The sequence below is a fragment of the Carcharodon carcharias genome, chromosome 18, assembly GCF_017639515.1.
Source record: "Carcharodon carcharias isolate sCarCar2 chromosome 18, sCarCar2.pri, whole genome shotgun sequence".
NCBI lineage: Eukaryota > Metazoa > Chordata > Chondrichthyes > Lamniformes > Lamnidae > Carcharodon > Carcharodon carcharias.
In genome coordinates this window covers 23312639-23332622 of record NC_054484.1, presented here as the reverse complement: position 1 = coordinate 23332622, position 19984 = coordinate 23312639, and the positions used below count along the sequence as shown (strand labels likewise).

Here is a 19984-nt window from a genome sequence, read left to right as displayed (position 1 = left end):
AATAATTCTTATTTCTTTTGCAAATCATGATAACTGTCATGGAAACAGTGCAACATCTTTCAGACCAGGATAAAAAAGATCATAATAATTAAAGTTAATTTACAATTAAGCCTACACCTTTGGTGTTCCTTTAAGCAGAGAGATGGTCGTGTGATTGATGGCAGTTCTTTCTATTCCCAATAGAGCATACATTAGGCAACTGGGTATCACTAGGTACACTGATGATCCTGTTATTGTTCATTTATATGCCTTGAACTATTTATTAGCAATGGACTTTTTAACTTATTTTCTTTTGCAAATTCTTCAACACGATAAAATGTTGCCCATAATTAGCGTCAGTTGTGGTGCTGGGGGAGAAAAAGGAAGAAAGAAAGATTTGCATTTATATCGCACTTTTCACTACCTCGGTGCGCTCAAAGCGCCTTACAGCCAATGAAGTGTAGCTGCTTGTAATGGAGAAGATGCAGCCATTAATTTGCACTCAACAAACTCCAACAGACAGCAATTTGATAATGAACAGATAATCTGTTTTTTTTTTGGTGATGTTGATTGAAGAGTAATTATTGGCAAAGTCAGTGGGAATAATTTGCCCGCTTTTCTTCGAAATAGTGACATGGGACCTTTTCCATCGGCTTGAGCAGACAGATGGAGCCTTGATCTTAGCTTGGCTCTTTTTGAAACACGGTGAGCGGAATCATCCCAGATTTGCACTAAGTGCGGTAGCGGGCGGGTAAAACGACTATTTTTACCCGCCGGCCGCAATGGCGGCTTTTCATGCCGTATCGTCTCGAACCAGCTGCATTAATTATGCACTCCTGGGAAACCCGCAGTTTCCATGGTGGGTGTGCTCTCATTTGCCCGACATGCCATCACCTTGTCACTTCCTGACGCCGGGTGCCACCTTTCAAGTGGAGCTGTGTGCACACCTCTCAGTGCTTCAAGCCCAGGACTGCTGCAAATAAGACATGGCCCCTGAAGGCAAGAAGACTGCAGCCCCCAGGTTTCATGACATGTCCCCCGAGCGCCTTTTAGAGGCCCCGCTGTGATGTCCTCTACCCCTGCTCTGTCCACAGGAAGGGCAGCAACATTACCACTCCAGCTTGGTAGGCAATGGCAGCAGCGGTCCGTGCCAATTCTGCACAGAAGAGGTTGGCCATCCAATGCAGATAGAGGATGAATGATCTTATCCATGCTGCCAGGGTAAGGCGACCACCTCATCACTGTAAACTCACATACTCAAGCCCATCACAGATGCACGAGCATCTCACTCACTGCCAGCTCAAGGGACATCAGCACTCACTCTTTCACACACACACCCTCACATCTTCATCTGGTCTCATCTCCCCTGGAGACTCCCTCCTTGGCCCTCCCCACCTTGAGGCCACTTTCACAAATCAACTTGTGCCCCACACAAACCCTGGGATACCCCTCTTCCCCAGTACAGCCCTCGTTCTGCAGCCTCTTCCCTTGCCTGAGGCTACTTCTCCCCCTTCCCCAAGAAAGCCCTAGCCCTGCAGCCATTGAAAAGCCACCCCCGCTTTACAGCTGGTCTGGTAGGCAGAGACCTGCCCGTGAACCCCTCTAACATTGACGCATTACTGCCTGCGAAGCCTGGCGCTGATGACCACCAGTGCTGCCTGAAGCAAGGTAGGCAAACAAACCTCGAAGACATGAGGGAAGTAGCTCACCAGGTGTACTTTGCTTATGTGCTGTTGTGAAACATTCCGACGTTCGTGGGTGGACAACACAATGTTGGGGGAATGAGTCTGGCAGGCTGGCCTTGTAATGATATGCAGGTGTGTTACAATGAGGTTCCCATGGCCGATGGTGGCTCGTGAAATTGTGAAGCCGATGTTTGGCCTTCTTGCCATATTGTCCGCTCATGCCGCTGAACAGGCTCAATGCCAGTGGGCATGGAAAATTTCACCCATAGGCTGGAAAATTCCTCAAGCTGCAGGGTTTCTGTTGGACATCCAGCGGTTAACACTGGCAGAGTGGGATCAGCTCCAAGGAATTTCCTTACCATAAAATATATAGAACCCTTCACACAAAATGGAGTCATTCGGCCCATCGTGCCTGTGGCTATGTCGCCTCCAGTCCCATTTTCTTGCCTTTTCTTCACACCCTTTAATACTTATCCTTTTCAGGTATTTTTCTAACTCACTCATAAATGTCAGAGTTGTTTTTAGTTCTATAGCCACATATATTTTCCCATGTTTTAATATGTGAAAAAAATGGTGGAACAAAATTGTGTAAACTTGCCCTTTCTGCATTTGGTACTGTTCCTAAGTTTATATTTCCATATTAATTCACCGGCCAGTGGAAATAATCTTTTAATATTTGCTTTCTGAAAGCATTGACTACTTCTATTGGATACATTAACCTTTTCTATTTGGCTAATACATTCCTAGTTTTTCCAAGTGTCATTATAACTATATCCCAACTGAAGTGCTGGCATTAGTTAATATATGTAGCTTTTCCATGATTGTGATGTGGGCCAGGAATTTTTAGGATGGCGAGGTTTCCCATCCCACCATCCGAAGAGTCCGTGGGGAAAACAGCCCTGCCAACACTGTCTGCCCTGCAACCATTTCATGCTCCAACGAGTGCTAATTGGCTTCAAGCAGGACTTGCACCTCCCACTTGGGAGGACATTCCACATTAGAGAGCTGGTGACCAATCTGATTGGCCGACAACTCTCTAGATCCTGCAGTGCCAGAAGTTGCAGTGGACAGGATGGGGGCTGATTACAGTCTCAGTCTACACCCCGGGATTCTAGGAAGAGGTAAGTTTTGGGGGTTGCAGGGTGGGGAGGGTAGGGGAGGCCTGGGAGGGCTGTGTGGACAGAGGGGGATTGGAAGAGACCTTTGGTCGTGGGTGGGGGAGTAGGCTCAGAGGTTACCGGGGCAAGGGCGGGGGGACACCCGAAGTTAAAAGGGGACTTTTGATGAAGGTGCCCCCTCCTTCCTGCCCGAGTTCTGAACCCGATTATTTTTGGCCTTCCCCCCCCATATCCGGGAACTATTCTCGCCAGCCTAAAAATTGAGGCTGGGCAGGAAACAGCCCTTAAGTGGTAAATAATTGGCCACTTGAAGACCTCAACTGGAGCTAGGATGGGTGGACCGTCCGAGGCCTTGCCTGCCCCAGAGTAAAATTGTAGAGCGGTCTGGACAGGGGGGAACCAAGCGGGAAGGCCATTAGCGGAATTTTACACTCACCCGCTGCCTACAAACCTGAAGGCGGAAGGGAGTGGGGGAGGGAGAAATTCAGGTCACACTTTCCACAATGGGCTGCCCAAAACTGCAAACAGTAATTTAGCTTTAGCTTAACTAATGTCTTGTACCATCTTGTACCATCTTGTATCATCTTCACTTCCTCACGTTTGTATTCATGCCCTTCTATATAATACCCCAAATCCCATTTGCCATTTTAGGCCTTTGAGTCTGTATTCCATTGGATTAGATCATGGCTGAATTTTACCTTAATCAATTTATCTGACTTTGATTCATCTCCCTTGATACTACTACCTAACAAAACCCTAGTAATGTCTGTTTTGGAATTTTTAATTGATCCAACATCCACAGATTTTTAGGTGAGACAGTATCAGATTTATACCAACACATTGGACAGGATTTTACGTTCGTCGGGTGGGCGCGTGCCCGCCCTGATCGGGCGTAAAATCACACCCGATGATATCGGGCGAGCATCCTGACGTCATCGTGCACTCTCACGATCTTTCAGTTGGTGGGCGCATGCGAGAGTCGGCAGCGCCCCCATCGACAATTAAGAGGCCTATTAAGGCTCTTAAGTGATTAATTAAGTTGTATTTTTCACTGCCCGCTCAACCGTTTGGTTGGCAGGTGGGCGAACAGGCCAGATGGCCTTTGCATTTCTTACGAAACCTCATCCACAGGCAGGAGTAAGTAAAAGACGCAAAAATAAAATATTTCCAACTCATTTTAAACATGTCCCTCTTCATGTGACTGAGTCACATTTGGGGACTTGTGCGTATAATTTATTAAATCTTTATTTCCCTTTGTCCAAATCTTCAGCTCCCTGAGGCAGCTCTGTGCCCTCAAGGAGCTGTCAGCGCGTGCTCCCTCATGCATGTTCCCCCACACGCACTCCCCCACGCGCACTCCCCGGCGCACGCGCAGACTTCTTTGCTCGCCCTCCTCCTGCCCCCCAACCCCGGCAGTGCTGAGGCTTTCAGCGCGCCTTTCATGCTGGTTGTGCTGTTAATTGGCCAGCCAGTGTGAGATCGCGGTTGAGGCCCGATCGCGAGTGACCGTCCACCTCGTGGCCGCTCCCTGGCCCTCCCACTGCGCCCAGCCGATGAAGGGAAGATCCTTCCCATTTTGATTTCACTCCTAAATGGCCTGGTTCTAATTTTCTGATTGCGCCATTTGGTATGGCTTCTCTTTGTCTAACTTATTACATTTCTTCATTGTTTAAACTCTTCAATTAGCCCAGCCCTCAAACTTCTAAACTCAAGGGGATGCAAGCCAAGTTTATGCTGCCTGACTCCATAACGTAACCATTTTCACCTCCCTCTTATCTCCCTGGCTGGGATTTTCCAGCCCTGACACTGGTGGGCATCATTGCAGGCACAGCGATGCCCGCTAGTGTCAGGGCTCAAAAACCTGGCCCTCTGTTACATCATAAAGTTCAGCATATATTTTAGGATTTTTTTTCCAAATTGTATCACTTCACATTATTTATATCGACCTGTAGCTGCCGTGTATCTGCCCATTCCCCTAGCTTATCCGTTTCCTTTTGCAATCTTCAACATTTGTCCTCCTGGTTTGCCAAATCACCTAACCTGCTCCCATCAGCCAATTTTAATTTAAGTCCCTACGTGGGCCTGTTCAAGATCATTTATATGTTTCTTGATGGTGCAAAATGTATCATAACCTAACAATCTGGCAAAGTCCTGATAAACAGTCAAATCATTTGCCAAGAAATTCTGTGCTTGGAGCATTAGGATTGATATAAATTCAGGATGAAATTACACCACCCTACAATCATTCACTCTGGGATTCAGAAAACACTGCACAAATAGATATTACACAAAAGAAAATAGACCTGTGAGACATACTTTGTTTCTAAGTGAAATATAACAGTAGAGTTTAGCTTGTTGAACAATAAAGTGCAGATCACATTTTATGCTATGTCTTTGTGACACCATTTTATATTTAAGGGCTGTGCTCAAAATGGGAATGGTCAAAGCTGATTTGTCCTATGGGACTTCAATTCAATGGGAATAGTTAGTAGTTTGGACAATTTTAGAGACTGGAAATGATAGAAAATGATTCAGCGTTCAAATAAACATATACAATCCTGAGGGGACTTGATAGGGTGGATACCGGGACGACGTTTCCTCTTGTCGGGGAGACTACAATTAGGGGACATGGTTTAAGAATAAGAGCTCTCCCTTTTAAAATGGACTTGAAGGAAATTTTTTCTCTCTCAGTGGGTGGTGAGTTTGTTGAATTCTCTTTTCCAGAGGACAACAGAGGCTGGGTCGTGGAATTTGTTCAAGGCAGAGTTAGATAAATTGTTTTTATAGACAAAGGAGTTAAGGGTTATGGGGGGTGGTGGGGGCGGGGGGGGGGGGGTGGGTGCGGGGGGCAGGGTAGTCGGGAAAGTGGGGTTGAGCCCACAATCAAATCAGCCATGACCTTATCGAATTCTGGAGCAGACACGAGGGGCCGAATAGCAACATAGGAACATAGGAGCAGGAGTAGGCCATTTGGCCCCTTGAGCCTCATGGCTGATCTTCTAACACAACACCATCTTCCCGCACTATCATTGTATCCCTTCATGTCATTGGTATCTAGAAATCTATCGACCTGCTTTGAACATACTTAATGACTGAGCCACAGTCCTCCAGGGTAGAGAATTCCAAAGACTTACCATACTCTGTCTGAAGAAATTCCTCCTCATCTTGGTCCTTCTATTCTGAGGCTGTGTCCCCTGGTTCTAGACCTCCCAAACCAGGGGAAACATTCTCCCTGCAATCTACCCTGTCAAGCTCTGTAAGAATTTTATACACTTCAATGAGATCACCGCTCATCTTTCAATGGCCTATTCCTGTTCCTATGTTCCAAATGTTGGAAAAGTTTGAGTGAGATTTGGCCCATTGAAATTATATACTTGCATTCAGATTGCATTTAGACTAAACCTGTGTATATTCATAGTTGATTGTTGTAAATACTTTGAATCACAGGAGCAGTTGAATCCTGTGTGATCAACTTTTAATTCTTTTCTTCTGGATTAACACTTTCATGCTTATTGTGGTTTCTGATGAAAACAAAAGAATAACAGATAGGATTGTCCTATCAATTCATTGTTTTATCAGCTATGACAGCTTGTACCACTGGAGAGCAGAGAGGGATTTGCAGTTTCCAGAAGGTGATCATCTTTTCTACTGCAAATGTAACTTGCGAATAGAAGGTGGCAGAATTAAAAAGAAGTACAGACCCAAAACTCCAGTGCTTGTGCATTATTTTTAAAGGAGCAATTAAACTGCTGCAGATTCAACTTTACAAAGTAACTGATTAAGAATTGTGTAGAGTGGTCTGTGGAACTCCTGAATATTTATAGACATACCAGAGCTTTCTATAAATGTTCAGATGCAGATAAGAGGGGGATTCAGAGCTTCACGTTATAAACAAGGTATGCAGGCCTGCAAACCTATGCTATAGCCACTGGTCTGGGATTGGTCATGATCTCTTTGCACATTCTCTCTTCAATTTGGTGAACTCATAAACATTCAGGACTCCAGCATACATTATTCCACCTGCCCTTGCTGTGGGAAATGATTCATTCATTATTATCCATGATACATTTGTCATTGTGAGTTAAGTAATTTTGTTTTTGTCACCCAAAAGGATTCATCTGAACAAAAGGACCAGGGGCATAAAAATCAATGGGGGAAGGTGGGAGAGGTGTTGGAGATGCAGCCCAATGTAAATTCCAAAATAGACCCACCCAGCATTTCCGCTGTTGACACCATTTATGCTTGTGTGTGTTGATGAGGTGCCTTCATTGGATTGCAGACGGTGGGTCCTTACACAAAATGCTCGATTGGAGAGCCTCAGAAAAAATGCCCGAGTGCCTCTCCCTCTTATTCATGTGGTTAAATATTTTAACTTTGCCTTTCTTTGTGGGTCCAATTCCCCAGGTGGGATCTACTTTAGTTGGACAGTACCCTTGGGCTGATGTCTCCCTTTGAAGACCAGAGATGCAGAAACTCCCTGACGTGTGAAGCTCCTGTGTTGATAATCTTGCTTGGAACAAGCAGACGTTCCACTCCCAGCCATCCAGGAAACTCCCAGGAAAGGCCAGGACCCGGTCTAATCTGTGACCTTTCTGGCACTCTCCCACTACAGTTTCAGGAGAATGCAATAGAAGTACTGTGGCTTATTGACCCTCAAACATTTTCCTGCACATGTGGGTTTTACATCATAGATAATTTTAACTAGGAATCAAAGTTGGCCTATCTTGAATGTGAGACAATTAGTGAAATCCAGGAAAATTCTTACAAGTTTGAAAACTGTTGTGATATCTGCTACAAACTTGATTTGTGGAGTCACAGAAACTGAATAAAATACATTTGATCAAACACTTTAGGTTATGTCCTAATTCCTTTCTTAATTTGTGAATATCTTTAGTGCCCAGGGACTGTAACTAGGGGAAGCAAACTCTCTGTCTAAACTGATCCTATTACTCAACGATTCACGTGAGCTAAGCCTCACTGCATATATAAAAGCTTCCCCTGTAATACATAATGATATGTGCCAAAAATTTATTTTCCAATTTACGCCTCAGACCATCCAGAATCTAATTCAGTCGGAGCTCATAGCTCCCGAATTGCTAACAATTACAGCTTTTGTAATATGTGCCTTTGTTTTTAGCAGGTAAGAGTTACTTGCACAAAAAATTTCATAAATGCTTGAATTATAACCTACATTGGGATGAGATGCATAAAATTCAACCGCCATAGCCCATATTCTTATTATATGCCAGAATCCTCTTTCAAAAAAGCTACCATAAAATGTTACCTGCTTCAATAGTCCATTAACACCAATTCCTTCTGTCCTGACATATATTAATCTCACAGCCCGGGACAGATTACATTCAATTAATGTTTATAGTATTGTATTTGCCTTTATTCCTGTGCCAAGGCTATTGCTGTGCTATACATTTTGAGCCCAAAATATAGGGATTCCTGATTATTTCTCAATTTCATTTATCCATTGGGTCAGTAATTGTTATTGAATGAAAGTGGAGTTCTGTGTTATATTAAAATTGTAGCGTGTGTACAGGAAAAAATAGATTTTATATATTGAGTAAAAAGGGATCTGCATTATCTACACCACCTACACCACTAAATGACAACATTGACTGAACTTCCTAAGTACTTCATTGGCTGTTAATCACTTTGGAATAGCCTAAAAGACTATAAATTGCAAGGTCTTCCTTTCTTTAGGTTGATAGTTCAGCTCAATGGAAATTCTGCAATAAATATGATCTGAAAGTCCATAGCATGTTTTCAAATAGCAATACATCCAGATATCTGTTTATTTTTGCTGGTTTCTCCACCATATGCTCTTTTGCCGAGCCAGAAAGGCTACGAAAGAGACCTTCTCCTGGGCGCGTCCTTACGCCAGTCACTGGGATATGCACGAGAGTGGCCCAGGGTGACTGGCCTTCTAAATTTCCTCTCTGTTCTGTGAGAATCCTTTCAGCTATTGTTCGGCCCTGCCCACGAGAACACAGCCAAAAGTGCAAACTCAACCGACATGGGATTGTGTATTCCAGCCTGCATCCTTCCCAATAAAAACAAATGAAACAATCGTTAGAATACAGTTTTATTCTTCCTAGAAAACAAGTTACTGGTGAAAACTTTTATAGAAGAGAATATTCGGGGAATTTTTGAACCACTGCTGACAATGGCTAAAAATTGTATGCAACTATTAATAAAGGCTACTGCACTTTTTCATCAAACTGGCTGAATTCAGCTGTGTCGATACTAAAATACATGGAATGATTCATGTATTTCATGGCCCTGTACACAGCGCAATCAAGCAGTGGGCAGTCATCAGGGAGCCCAAGAGGGCGTTTGCATAATCAGCATTTGTTAAACTCTCTCTCTTGTTCTCTCTCTCTCTCTCGCATTTCGTTTTTGTGCTCTGTTTAACGGTTGGCTTGAGCCAGTCTGGTGAAGGTTAATTACTCTTTTGGTTAAAGCAGTTCTTTGCACAGATGGGTTATCAGACCCCAACACTTTGAACAGGTCTAATCTCATTTCCGACACCACTTCCTCTTCCTCAAACTGATTCTTACTCAGCCTTTGGGTCTATTGTCAGTCATTTGAGTGAGGTTGACTTACTGCCCGCTAAAGCACTGCCTGTTTTCTGATTATACAATAACACAGCAGATTACTCTTAAATGCATAATGTATTTGTCACGACCCTATCAATGTTTAGTTCCTTCTCAGAATCAAAGGCTACGTGTCATCAGAAATATTTGAACTGCAAGCCAAAATGACTGTTTACAAATACCAGTGAGGGTGCTATAGATGACAGCCACACAATATGGAAACCATGTTTCATGTTGAGGGAGTTGTAGCTACCCAAGATACTTGGCAAATGAATCCTGGCTCTTCAATCACTTACGCAGCATGTTCTGCTCTGAAACTGTTGGGTTTCTCTTCCATAGTCAATGTGTGACCCACCCAGGTTACAACAAGTACTAAGGAATTGCTCTCGGTGTGAAAAATTGCCCATTACTTGATTGGAGGACATTGTTAGCCTTTAAATGGTGTGTGCTGCACAAGAAGGACTCATTTCAACTTGGCTAATATTGCGAAACAGGTGAAATCAATGCGGCTGGCCACCTGTTACAGATCTCTCCCGATTTTCATTTCCATTTAAGCCAATAATAAATCAGGAGCGATGTGAAATGGGCCACCCGCTGTATACAATCACCCAAAGTCAAAATTATCTTCACAGAATCCAATGTCGAACTATTCTCAAACCTTACACTCCTAGAAAGGATGTGTGCACTGTGTATATCAGCAGGAAAGTGTGTTTGCTGTAGAGCCCTTTTTCACTTGGGATTATTCCCATTACTCTTCTTTCCAGCCCTTCCCAGTCTTCTATTACAATCAGTGGGATTAAATATCAGGCACTGCATGTGCAACCAATCCAAATTCATCCATTTTGTGCCTCTGCTCTCAAGACCAATCTCTACCCCTTTATTTACATGTCAAATTACTTTAAATTTGCTGTCATATTTTCCTTTCCTGCATATGGGAGGCAATTTCCTGTTTAAGATTTACCATGTGGGAAAATAGCAAGGAACAAGGAGTCATGGTACTGTGCATAACAATGTTAGCAGTGTGTTACTGGTTAACTCATAAGTAAAATATTCATCTTACATGATTATTGAGGAGATACTATAACTTTAGACATATTAGTAGTGCTAAAATGATTTAGTCATTGTTATCAGAATGAAACCAGTAATCATATATTTGGCTCACTGAATGATGAGCAGTTCCCATTTAAGATGGAATGAAGTTGTCTCACGGCTAAGCCTTTAGCTCAGTGACCCTCCCTCGCTCTCCTGGTCATTTGCCCTCCATCCCACTCCACCTGTCTCCCCTCCTGATCAACTTCACCCCCGCTATTTCCAACACTGAGGGCTGTTGCTGATGATGCAGTGGTCTCATGACACACAAGTCTCCTTTGCTGTTGAGCTGCCTGGAGAGATCTAGCGGGCATCCAGAACCTGTCAGTCTGATGTTAGTGAAACCCGAGGGCCAATCAATACTGACTGGGGGCCACAGGCCTTACCTTTCCAACACATTCATTGCCCAGGTCAAGGTGAACCAAATTCAGGGCTCATATGTAATTGATCACATTTTAAAACATGCCCAATTCTTTTGGTTACATAGATTGGAATATTTTTAGAAATAAAACTGCTGCTGTGAAGATGCAATGATGAGAGTTTACAGTATATCTGCTAATCTATCGATGCCTGATTGCACTGCCAACTCCTTGTACAAAGATGACATCAAGCAAAGTGAAAAAGAGCAGTCAATGATGGATATTCGTGAAGCAAAAGAGAAAATGCTCAGCAAGACAGTCAGGATCTAAATATCCACGTGTGTACTTTACAGTTATTGATCACTGCACAGCAATCAGTTGATTTTTGTCCCACTTGTTTGATAATGTTGAAATGAAAGTCAAAGAGAGTCGAGAAAGGACTTGTATTTATAAAGCACCTTCTATGACCTTAGCCAGTACTTTTTGAAGTGTCGCTGCTGTTGTAATTTAGGTAATGCAGGAACACGTGTGCATAGCAAGCATTATTAAGGTAATTAACCCGATCACCTGTTTTTGTGATGTTGGTTGAGGGATAAATGTTGGCCCGGGCACTAAGGAGAACGTCCCTGCTCTTCCTGGATCTTTTACGTTCAGCTAAGTGGACAGTCCTGGTTTAATGCCTCATCCAAAACATGGTATTTCCAATAGTGCAGATCACTCTCAGTACTGCACAGCAATATTGTGCCCATTTGAAATCAGCGCAAAATGCAGATTTTGTTTGTAAAGTTCAATGCTGCACATGACCAACTAGACCCATGAATGAAATTGAACACTTCTAATAACTTCTTCAGTGGCATCACAAAGCTCTCCTCCAGTGACATCATGAATGGGGTGTGGCCAGCACCTCTTATTCATGATATCACTTGGAATGGAACTCCGTGACATCAGTGAAGAAGGGATTCTGCAGCAAAACGTCTATTCCCAGGTTACCTCTGACCAGCAGTTTTCAAAAGCACATTATATATAAGAGGAAGACAACTGAGATGTACCAGTAAGTGTACAAATGTCTTTCTTTAAAACATGATAAGCCAATTAAGACAGGCAGTAGTTTTAAAGTATTCTGTAGCACATATCACAATAATAGAATGCTTTCTTTAGAAATAGGGCACAATGTGTTTGCAATATGTTAGTTTAAGCTTGTTTGAAAAGTTCAGAGTACAATATTTATACTGGCTGAAATTTTGACAGGTAAATGATATAAGATTAACCTTTGTTCTGAGTATAGGGTGGAAATACTTAATGAGAAAAAAGGCTTCTTGTTGTTATATACTTAAGAGAACAGGCTTCCATATAAACAAATGGAGGAAATGTTGACTCTTCAAACTATATACTGCAGTATATACATAGCTGGGATAGCCATGACAAAAACAGAATTACCTGGAAAAACTCAGCAGGTCTGGCAGCATCGGCGGAGAAGAAAAGAGTTGACATTTCGAATCCTCGTGACCCTTCGACCGAACAGATATCCATGAGTCTGCTGCTTTTGCTTGGCATCCTACAGATTTTTTGGATGGTCCTGGTCTTACAGTTGCTATTAAGGACTGTTGTAATGCTTTCAGCCATTTTCTTTTATGAATGGAGCTTAAAAAGTAAACAAGTTTTGGAATTTTTTGCCTTTAAATTATCTTGACCAAATACGAGAGTGCAGGAGGCAACCAAGGGAGGAGATGAGGTAAATCAAGTTATATTAAGTCAGGTTGTACATCAGACTTTGATTTTCAAAGTCCGCAGATTGCCAATTGGCTTCGAGTGTAGAAGGTTGAGGGGTGATCCAACTGAAGTGTTTAGAATGCTAGAAGCATTCAAGGTGTAGATATGGAGATATTAGTTTCTCTGTTGGGGAGTTCAAGGCGATGGGACATCATCATCTTAAAAATATACCAAGGCTATTTAGGAGAGTAACCAAGAGCACTGCTTTCATACAGAGGGTGGTAGAAATCTGAAATTCTGCCCTCCAAGTGGCCGTGGCTCCTGGGAAATTTGAAGCTTTCTACACTGAGAGCGATAGGTTTTCTGTAAAGACATCAAGAGGTGTGGGAGGCAGGTAAATAGAGTTGAAGGTACTGATCAGCCAATCTCTAATTATATGGTGGAGTAAACTCAAGGAACTGCACTGCTTACTCCTGTTCCCATTTTTCAATGTAACAAGCAGTGTAAATTGCTAATTTTGTTTTTGTTTCCTTATGGCCCAGGAGGAGCAAATATGCTCCTTGGCCCCACAAGAAAATGTTAACCCTCCCTTGCCTGGGTCTTCTTTCCCCCTGACCCTACTACATTCTCTGTCAGACATTTCCTTCTGATCAGTATTAGTGCCAAGGTTCGGACTCTCTGGTCCTTAATGGCCTCCTGGCGCTAGATTTTAACAGCCAGGCAGCTGCTTCCCACTGATATCCAGGCTGTTTTGATCAGGAAGTCAGCAGCGGAATGTTAACGAACACTAGGCCGCATTCTCACCTGGGACTTAAAATCAACCTCAATGATTTATATTAGGCTTCTGTGCAGTGAAAAAGAGGGAGTGTGTGGAGGAAGCAGTGTTAAAGAATTGGGAAACATTATTGTTAGCAACCGAGTAAAGCTCAAGACTCAGACAGAAGCAGGAATGTGATGGATCACAAACCATAAAAAGAGTTGGGGAGGGGGGAGTAACAGAAGGAAATGTAGAAAGTAAAATTATATGTAGAGGAAACTTTCAGAGAGAAATATATAAATTAAAGAGGGTAGGAGACTTGGAGTAGATCTGGGAGAGAGCAAAGGTGGACAAAAATATCTAAATTTTCAAGGCTTATTTGAATTTCTTTTGCTGGCAGTGATCAGGGCTCTTGGGTTCTTCTGCTCTGCTTGGGAAGCAACAAGCTGCATGGGAACTTGCCTGCGATCTTATGCTGTGCCTGAAGTATAATAGCAATATCACATTTGTATCATCACACTGCTCCACAGACCTAGCCACTGCTTCAATGGAAATGCCACAGCCAGACTTCCTTCATAAAAGATGGCAATTGAGCCCTAGCCCATATAAATCATCTTACCACAAGCAATGAACAACACAACCATATTTAGCATTGACTATGTTGCTTTACCAAAGTTAATAAAGAAAGCCTGACATTCATCTATCTTCACCTCCCCACCACCCCCTCTCCCCCCTCTCCCCCCCAAACCGGTTAACCTTAATACCACCATTGAGATTACTCCTTCTAACTGGGCTGCCAATAGATTATTTTGTCCAGCGATTATTTTGTCACAGAAAAATTACATTAAAGGTTGACTCATGACGAATGACATTATCAGACTGAGCTCCTGTCCAAAACATTGTTTTATTTTCTGAAAACAGTAGCTTTAAACAGGGCCGCAGCCGATCAGAAATGGATTTTCATTTAAAATGGGAGAATAGGCCGACGATAATGAGCTGGAACCGGGTTCATTTCGCAAAAACAGTGAATAATAGCTTTCAAAAGGAAATAACAAATAGGGTGACATGGTTGGGAAATATTATAAAATAAAAACATAATAAATATATGCAATAAAAAATGAGGAAGGGGTAAAAAATAAGAAGGAAGAGAAGACAGCATAACCAAAGTAACGATAGAATGAAAACAATAATTTTTTGCAACCATTTTTAAGCTTTTCAAGTTCCTAAGGTACTAAATCATTCCTAACATCTCAATGTCAATATTAATATGACATTACATGATTCTCGAGTCTTATATTGCGAGGTAAATTGTAAAAGAAAAGTTAAAAGGGCAGCCGGGGGATTATAAAACGCCCTGGTAGCCTAAGGATTAAGATTAGAGAAATAGTCTTCAGGTATTTTGGTTTTGTTTGAAGGATTGGTGTCAGCGAGGGCTGTAAACAACAGAGAACATCACTTAGATTTGTTTTTACTCACTATTATGTTGTTGAATAAAAAAAACTTGATAAGTGTTCACATTGCAGCAGTTTGTCCACATCTCTTTAATACTAACCAACGGTTTTTTGAAATCGGTTTCCTTGGAAGCTCTCCATCAGAGCTTTTTAATATCTAATGTATTTTTGGCAACAGTAAGCACCAGCAACTGATAAAAGTACAACCTATTTTCAGTGTCTGTCAGGTCTGTCAGTGTCATGTGTATATGCTGCTCTTAATCGAATGAGATCACGTCACATTGGTTACTAAGTGCAAATGTGGGTGACCAACATAGGAAACCCAAATGTTCTCCACATCCCAATCTGTAATATGTCCTCTCTGATCCTCATTCTTAACCACAGGACTCAGTCTAGGAAATTAAGTCAAAGTTAAAATTCTAGTCATCACTAGCAATTTTATCAGAAATTCTTTAATTGTGGTTGATATAATTGTTACTGACGTGAAAAGAATACCAAATATTTAGGAATCATTTATTATTGTTTAATTTGACAGGGCACATTTTGAGTGTGAATGAGTTTACTTACTTCTTTAAAATGTGCGTTGTGGAGATGGGGAAACCAAGGCCTCCAAATTCAGCACAGGCCTGGAAAGCTAAAAGCTGTGTCTAAGCTGCTTCTCGCCACATCTGATGTAGCCTGCACAGCTCGCCATTGCATGTGAGGGTGTGGGCATGTCATGCTTGAGCTGGAAGAATACAGAGTCACAGTTCGTGATTGTAAATGGTATTAAAAGCTGATTTGGCACCCGACCTACCTTTTCGGACCTTGCAGGTTCTCTTACGGCCAAATCGTAGGCCTTTTCCAGGGGAGCTCCGCACCTCATCTTCTCCCACCCCCACTGCTCCTGCCCCTCCTCACTAACGCTATTTAAAGGCATCAGCGTGGGACTTTCAGCTGAGGTGCTTTTGACTTTCTTTTGTTGCTGCAGAGTGAGTGAAAATACTGTGTTCAGTGTTGTTGGAAACATTTGGAAAAGTTGTTGGAGTTAGAAGGGAGTGGTGCTGGCCTTTTCCAAGGCGTTCAGCAGAGTTTGAAGGCCTATCAGCAGAAAGCATCCTATAACCAAAGGGAGCTATAGTTACAGTCCCTCTTGGACTGCAACATGAGTGGGAGATGGAGCAAAAGGAGCAGAGCGTGGAAAGCTGTGCACAGAGGAAGGAGAAGGAGAGCTCTCAGTAGAAGGCCATATCCATCAAGTATCTTCAGGGAGCACTTCTGTTACCTCTACCTCAGTCAGGAGCAGTGTCTGGGGTGACCACGTTTCACCAAGGAGATAATCACTGAACTGTGCTACCTTCTCCAGCCAGACCTACAGCCGCATACCAGGACGAGGACGGTGCTGCCAGTGGCTGTGAAGGTCACTGTTCCCCTCAATTTCTATACCTCAGGCTGGAGCAGGTGACAGAGCCAACAACTCATAGTCTACCATGCATTGCTGGGTCAGGGAAGTGGCAGAGGTGCGGTAAGCCTAGAGAGGGGGCTTCATGATGGCCCCAATTTTCAGCTCGGTGGGTGGGCGCCATCGGCAGGCCCCTGAGTGGTAGGGAAACAGACGGCTGATTGCGATCGGCCCCCGACTGCGATCTCACGCTGGCTGGCCGCACCGGGCGCTGAAAAGCTCAGTGCTGACAGGGTGGGGGCGGGAGGAGGGCGGGTGATGACGCTTTCGCTGGCGCAGGCGAGCACTGAGAGAAAGCTCCCTGAAGACAGATGGCTGCCTCTGGGAGCTGCAGACCCAAAAACCATGAAATAAAGCTTTGAAAATTCGGAAAAAAAATGTCCAAGTATCACAATCAGGCACCCGAACAGAAAGAAGATAAAAAGTGCTGTCCATACATTTTTTATTTTTATCTTACTTAATAACAGAAACCTCTTCCCGCTCTTGGACGAGCTTTTATGCAAAATGCAAAGTCCGCTTGGCTGATTTGCCCACCCGCCAACCGGAAGGTTGGACGGACCACGAAAAATCAGAGACAGTTGTGCCCTTTGGGCTTAATTGCCCTCTTAATTGTCGGCGGGCGCATTTCTGATTGTTGCATGTGCCCGCCGAGCGAAATATCGTGCGAGCGTGAGATGACGTCGGGATGCTCACCTGACGTCTTCTTGCGTGATTTTACGCCTGATAGGGTCAGGCGTGAGCCCGCCAGCTGGATGAAATATCCTGCCCTATGTTCCCGAACCAGGGAGAAGCAGGAGGAGTGGGCACAGGACTCTGCCAGGGTAACGGGACTCCCATTCACTGCATATACCTGGCTTTGCGGGCCTCACACATTAACGGTGAGATGTACCGTATCCACGAGGGCTATCGCTCCTTGAACGCGCAGTGGACACTGGATGCTTAAAATACCCCAAGTAAGCTACACCACGCCTGAGCCACTGTGAGCTGACAAGCTTGTATTATAACCTGCTCTCCAGAGGTGTCCAAGAGCAGCTGGGTGCTTTTTTTTAACAATCTCCAGGAGACATCATCTGGACTTGATTGCAGATTTTAACCAGGAGACCCGAGCAGGAAATGGCATCAAGTTTGCTCTTGGGCCTACTGGCATTGAAGTGGGTTGGAGTCAGAAAAGAAAAAGTTAAAAATGTTTCTTTTATTTCCTTGTAGAGCCAAGAGGAGTAAGAGCACCACCCAACTCCTCCCCGAGCACAGGTCTCCAGTGGGACTGCCTGGCAGCCAGCCCTGTGAACTTGCTTGTTTGCTGGGCAAATTCATTCCACTTCCCATTGTCATCCTACCCAGGATGGGCGGGAAGTCAGCTGGCATATTTAAATGAGGCCTGGGCTTAGATTACCTTCAGGCATTTTTTTTTTTGCGACAGAAGGTGATTGTCAACTTGGCATCACAATGCACCTACCAGAAAGTTGGCCCCCCAGTTAAAGTCGGGCCCTATGATTCTGTTACTTCTTTCATCAGACAAACATGCCCTTGATGGTCAGCAGGAGAAAACGCATTCCACAACAGGTAGAAAATTAACTAGCTGTTACATTTGTCTGGTAAATGCTATTTGAAAATAAGGATGTTCTAAAGTGCTTCACAGCCAATGAGGTAATTTTGAAGCATAACCTCTTTTGCAACGTGGTTAAAAACAGCAGCCAAAAACAGCAAGGCCCCACAAATGATAAGATAAATGGTCAAAAATTGGTTGTGCTGATGTTGGTTGAGGGATAACTATTGGTCAGGTACAATAGCTGAAGGGAGTTTGCAAGTTTAGAAGAGAGAAGACCATGGTAAATGGAGAAAATAGAGAAAACCAATAAATTTGAGGTAGAGGAAAAGTTTGGAGGATAGAGCTGAGAGAAAATTTGACAGCAAGCTTTTTCCATGTATCCTGTTTGGTAATCTGTGGCTCTAGAATAAATATGTACATGATTAAAATTTTAATCTTTATAACGCACATTTGATAAAGAACTGCTAATACTCGGCTCCAAACAAACAAGGCCTTGTGTCAGCATCATTTATATTACAATTGTGCTCCAGACTTCCTGTGAGGGGAGGTTAAAATTTCTGACCCTAACCATCAACTCCCCAAGTCCCCTGACGGTGGTAGTTTTCTTTTCTACTGTTTGCTGCTTATTGTTCTGTGGAAGTCATTTATTTTTGAGTTTCTCACTTGCTCTTCCTGCTGTTTTCTCGGGAGTTTGGATGAGGTGGAAAGGATGTGAAAGTAGGAAATGTTTTTGCATGGTAACGGTATGTAAAAAATAAATTGACACAAAAATATTCCAGATCAATAATGCTTGAAGGGTTAGGAGGACCTTGCTTTACGAATAACAAAAAAATCACTCAAACATGTATTTGATCAGTAACTGAATTTAATTTCTCGTAACTCTTCAAGGGGCAGTTCTATCAAACTAGCCCAAGAGGGAATAAAAACAGAAAATGCTGGAAGGACTCAGCTGGTCTGGCAGCAGCAATGGAGAGAAAATCAAAGATAATGTTTCGAGTCCAATAAGGCTGTTCTGCAGAGTTGAAGAGGAGTAGAACTGTGCATGGTTTTATGCTGTTGAAGAAGTTCAGGGGTGGGTGAGAGGGCAAGAGAATTAAACACCAAAGATGTCCATAAGACCATAAGAAGTAGGAGCAGAAGTAGGCCATTCAGCCCATCGGGTCTGCTCCGCCATTCAATGAGATCATGGCTGATCTGATAATCTTCAGCTCCACTTTCCTGCCTTTTCCCCATAACCCTTGATTCCCTTAATGATTAAAAATCTGTCTATCTTGGCCTTGAATATACTTAACAACCCAGCCTCTACAGTCCTCTGCGGTAAAGAATTCCAGATTGACTACCCTCTGAGAGAAGAAATTCCTCCTTATCTCTGTTTTAAATGGGTGACCCCTTACTCTGAAATTATGCCCTCTGGTCCTAGACTCTCCCATAAGGGGAAACAACCTCTCAGCATCTACCCTGTCAAGCCCCTAAGAATCTTATATGTTTCAAAAAGATCACCTCTCATTCTTCTAAACTCCAATGAGTACATGCCCAATCGACTCAACATCTCCTCATAAAAAAATCCCTCCATCCCCGGGATCAACCTAGTGAACCTTCTCTGGACTGCCTCCAATGCCAGTATATCTTTCCTTAGATAAGGGGACCAAAATTGTTCACCAGTATTCTAGGTGTGGTCTAACTGATACCTTGTATAGTTTTAGCAGGACTTCCTTATTTTTATTCTCCATTCCCTTTGAAATAAAGGCCAACATTCCATTTGCCTTCCCTATTACCTGTTGAATGTGTATGCTAGCTTTTTGGGATTCATGCACGACGACCCCCAAATCCCTCTGTGCTGCAGCTTTCTTCAGTCTTTCTCCATTTAAATAATATTCAGCTCATCTATTCTTCCTGCCAATGTGCATAATCTCACATTTTTTTCACATTATGTTCTATCTGCCACATTTTTGCCCACTCACTTAACCTGTCTATATCCCTCTGTAGACTCTTTGTGTCATCCTCACCACTTGCCTTCCCACCTGTTTTTGTGTCATCTGCAAACTTGGCAATAGTACATTAATTTCCCTCATCCAAGTCATTCATATATATTGTAAATAGTTGTGGCACTCCACTACTTACAGGCTGCCATCCTGAAAATGCCCCCTGTATCCCAACTCTCTGTCGTCTATTAGTTAGCCAGTCTTCTATCCATGCTAATATACTACCCCCAACACTATGGGCTCTTATCTTGTTAAGTAG

General features: G+C 43.1%; 1 protein-coding gene across 6 annotated transcripts in view; it reads left to right on the top strand.

Annotated features, from left to right (window-relative positions):
* Nucleotides 1–19984, top strand: part of erg (ETS transcription factor ERG) — a 272948-nt gene that overhangs the window by 133825 nt on the left and 119139 nt on the right. Inside the window, exon 1 of one of the 6 annotated variants that reach the window (XM_041211611.1) lies at nucleotides 11058–11173. The exons of the other annotated variants lie outside the window; for them this stretch is intronic. The gene's annotated coding sequence lies outside the window, so the exon portion shown is untranslated. Of the gene's footprint in view, nucleotides 1–11057; nucleotides 11174–19984 lie in introns of those variants that run through there. 6 annotated transcript variants of the gene reach the window in all.